We start from the raw sequence: 4,868 nt of genomic DNA, 5'->3' as shown, positions 1-4,868 counted from the left end.
GGAAGCAGGCTCCAGGCTCTGAGCCATCAGCCCAGAGCCTGACGCGGGGCTCAAACTCACGGACCGTGAGATCGCGACCTGAACTGAAGTCGGATGCCCAACCGACTGAGCCACCCAGGCGCCCCACTCATTTTAATATTTTCTAATTTCCACTGAGAATTCTTCATTGACATGTAAATCATTTAGAATTGGTTCCAGTTTTTGGCTTCAGTTTTCAATGTGATTCCATTGTGGCCTAAGAACATAGTCTGCATGATTTCAATTTTTGAAAATATTTTAAACTTGCTTTCTGCTAACATATGGTCTATTTTGGTAAATGTGTCATGTACTTCTGAATATATATTCTGTTGTTGGGAGTGGTGCTCTACATAGATCAGTCAGATTGAGTTGTTTCATAATGTTGTTTAAATCTCTTATATCTTTACTGATTTTTTTTGTCTGACTTTTAATGAGATATTGAGATATGTACATTAAAATCTTTGGCAATGACTGGTTTTTGTGTATTTCTCCATTTAGTTCTGATATTTTGGTTTTACGTATCTGAAGTTATTATTGGCTGCTAGTAGGATTGTAAGTTTTTTTTTTTTTATTGAATGAAACTTTTGTCATTATGACATCTTTCTTCATCTTTAGTAATATTTTTTTGTAAAATTTTTAACTTTTTAATTCATTTTTGAGAGACAGAGTGCGAATGGGGGAGGGACAGAGAGAGAAGCAGACACCGAATCTGACATCTCTAAGCTGTCAGCACAGAGCCCAATGGGGGCCTTGAACCCACAAACCATGGGATCATGACCTGAGCTGATGTCCAACACTCAATTGACTGAGCCACCCAGGCACCCTTTAGTAATACTCCTTAAAGTCAAATTTGTGTCTTAGTAATACAATCACAGAACATTTTGGGTGGGTAGTGTTTACATGGTATATATTATATATATATACATATATATATATATAATATATATATATATACACACACACACACACACACACACATATATATTTGTTTATTTATTTTGAGAAAGAGCGTGCATGGAGGAGAGAGAGAATCCCAAGCAGGCTCCACTCTGTCAGTGCAGACCCTCATGTGGGGCTGGATCTCACCAGCCAAAATTAAGAGTGCAATGTTTAACCTACTGAGCCACCCAGGAACCCCTACATGGTATATCTTTTTAATCCTTGCAAATTATCTGTGCCTTTTTGTCTCTTGAGTCAAATCTGAAAATCTTTGTAATAGAAGCATTTAATTCATTTACATTTAATGTGAGTACTATTATAGTTGGGTTTAAGTTCACAATCTTACTATGTATTTTATTCATTTTATTTTTCTATTTGTCCTATATATTCTCTCTTCCTTTATTCCTTTTTTCCTTCATTACTTTGGATTATTCAAGTTTTTTATTATTGTTTTCTCTCTTCTATTAGGTTTTTAATTATACTTGTTTGTTTTCTTTTGGTTATTACCCAGGGCAATGGTTCTGAGACTTTAGTGCGCATCAGAAACACCTAGAGGACTCTTCAAACATATAATTTCTGGGCCCCACCTCTGAAGTTTATAATTTAGTAGGTCTGGGGGAGGAATTTTTACTTCTAAAAAATTCCCAGATGATGTTTATATTGCTTTATACTGCTACTTTGATAATACTTATACTTTGATAATCATTCCTTTAGATTACAATATGTATTCTTGGCTTGTTACAGCCTACCTTAAAGTAGTATTTTTTTTTAACCACTGTCCAAAGAATAAAAACCTTACAATGGTTTATGTCCATTTACCTCTTTCCTACAATTCATGCAACTGTTTTTTTTTTTTTTACTTTACTTCTGCATATAAACTCATTTTATTTTTGCTGCTTCGAAATTCAATTTAAAAAATTTAATCACATATTTATCTTTTCTGCTGCTCTTTTTTTTCCTGAGGACCCATGTTTCCATTTGAGTTAATTTTCCTTTATCTAAAAATAACTACCTTTAATATTTTTTATGGTGCGGGTCTGCTGCTGATGAATTCTCTCAGCTTTTGTCTGAATAAGTATTTATTTTATCATGATTTCCAAAGGATATTTTAAGGTATACAACAGATACTTTTTTTTTGTAGAATTTTAAATGTCTATTCTTTTTTCGCTTCCATAGTTTCAATCAGAAAATCAGTCATCTGTCTTATTGTTCCTTTTTTAGAAAGTAATGTGTCTTGTTTTCTCTTGCTGCTTTGAAGATTTTATGTGTGTCTTTCAGCATTTCAGCTGTAATGTTTTTAACTGTGGCTTCCTTTGTATATATCCTCCCTGTGTATTGAGGTTCACTGAGCTATAATGTTTGGGCTGATAAGAGTCATCAGTTCGGGGACTTTCATGACTATTATCTCTTCAAATATTTCTTCTGCTCCATTCTCTTTCATTCTTACCCTTCTAGGACTCTAATTAAACATACATTTGATTACTTCACTATATTCTTTTACTCCATTTAATTCATCCCATTCTATTTGTCTCTGTGCCTCATTTTCAGATATTTTCTATTTTCCTATCTTAAAGTTCACTGTTTTTTGCTCAGTCTAAGCTCTTAAAACTACCCAGTGAATTCTCAATTTTAGCTGTTGTATTTTTAAGTTCTATAATGCATATTTTTATAGATTCCAATCTGTCAAAATTATGCATCACTTTATCCAATTTTCCCATCTTTTCCTCTTTTACTGTGTATGTGTGCATATGTGCATGATATGTATATACATATGTACATAGTAATTATTTTAAAGTCCTTGTCTGCTAAGTCTAACATCTGGATCATCTATGGGTCTGCTTTTACTATCTGCTTTTTCTCTCATCACTCATACTTTCCCACATCTTCTCAAGTCTTATAGTTTATTATATGCTATGTTTGGTGTATAAAAGAACCAATGGGACTGATAGTGTTGTTATTCTGCCCCCCCCCATAAAGTTTCTCCCTTTATTCTGTTAGATGCATAATTTGAAGGGCTAGTCATCTTAATCCCATCAGGAATGGAATTAGATTGGGGCTGGATTCTGGTTTTAGTTAGACTCAGTTTGTCTCTTCGTTGTCCTTTTTCTTCAGGTGTGGCTCACCTGGACTTCTGATTGACAACTTGGCAAGTCTCTCTCCTTCACCCCTTAAACACTATGGGAGAATCATAGTGTTTATGATTTTAGAAATTTTAATTTAGCTCATTAGCCTCTTACTTCAATGCAGCTTCAAAATCTGGCAAATGTCTTGAGAGGGAGAACTAGCCAAGTATTTCATGCTAGCTTTCTGTCTCTGGTGGGATTTTGTCTCTTAATCATTGTGGACAGAGTTAACTCTGCCCTTCCAATCCAGTTTCCTTTGTGAGTATGGCCTCCTGAGGTTTTTGACTGATAGCCTGGCTTTTCTCTTTCTCTTCATCCCTGGCATTCTGTCCTTCAAAGGTTTTGAGCTTAGTTCCCCACAACATCAAGTTCAATATCTGGCAAAAACTTGAGGGAGAGAGCTCTCATGTCTGACACAGTCCCTGTTTCCAGAAGGAATTTACCTCCTAAGCACCAAAAAATTGAAGATTTTTCTGGGCCAGTTCTCCAGGCTCTTTTATACTCCAACATTCAGCAAATATCCATGGTATATTTCCAACTTCTTTAGATTCAAATCTGGTATGTTCACACCCAAGGTCTTCAAAAACTCGCCTGGCTTCTCTTTGTCCCAGTAGAGTCTCTGTGCCAAAAACAGAGTCAATATGACCAGAATTGGTAAATGATGTAAGGAATAAAACATCCAGGGATTGTCAGCTCACTCATGAGAGCTCTTCCTTTTCTAGAAATTTAGTTCATCTAGGCTTTGTTGTGTCCATGACTTTCCAATGACTTTACACATATAACTTCATAATTTATCTGTTTCAGTGGAAGCCTCGTCTTTCTACTAAATCCTACCTAAAGTAGAAGTCTCAATAGTTACTTGAGAAGTACCACACATAATGTATTTCTGATATTTTCTACTCTATTTCATTAAAAAATGGGGGCATCTGGATTGCTCAGTTGGTTAAGCATCTGACTCTTGGTGTCAGTTCAGGTCATGATCTCATGGTACGTGAGTTCAAGCATTGCATCAGGCTCTGCTCTGACGGTGCAGAACCTGCTTGGGATTCTCTCTCCCCTCTCTCTCTGCTCCTACCCTGTTCACACACACACACACACACACTCTCTCTCTCTCTCTCTCTCTCTCTCTCTTGAATTAAATAAACTTTTAAAAAATTTAAAAAATAAAAACAAACTTCTGGTCACAAGTCACTACTAATCAGTGTCAGGATCCACTAATGAATCATAGCTTCCATCTTGAGAAAAGCTGGTCTAACAAGTGTCTGGGAAAAACCAAGGTGTCTGGCTGTTTGGAAGAGGAGGCTCATCAAAGGGATATGGATTAAATGAACCTCAATCCTCTTAGTATTGACAAATTCTTTAAGTATGGAATTCTACCTGTATTTTTTCCTTGAGTCTGACAAAGTCAGACTCAACTTCTCACTGAAAGGGTTGGCAAATTTAATTTTGTTCTACCCCTTCTCTCTTTTTCCTCAATCAAAATCAAATTTTTATGATTTGTCTTAGTCATTAGTATTATAATCCCATTAATCCAAAGTTTTTATTATTTTGTCCACAGAGATATGGCAATTTCTTTTTAAAAAAACCTACTCTCCAAACTACCCCCTTAAACTTGGCCTTTTCCCGCTGTATTGTTAGTTCTTTTCCTTTAAGTTATACTAACCACCTCAGTATTTGTTTGTGAACGGGTTTTCAACTACCAAGGACCAAAAGAAGCATGTGTTGAAGCAAAACTTGACACATTGCTCTGCTGCGTCAGTGTGTGTATACATCATAATCAGAAAATAA

This window comes from Herpailurus yagouaroundi, unplaced genomic scaffold (assembly GCF_014898765.1).
Source record: "Herpailurus yagouaroundi ecotype Mexico unplaced genomic scaffold, PumYag 139, whole genome shotgun sequence".
NCBI lineage: Eukaryota > Metazoa > Chordata > Mammalia > Carnivora > Felidae > Herpailurus > Herpailurus yagouaroundi.
Note: the sequence above shows the minus strand (reverse complement) of the source record.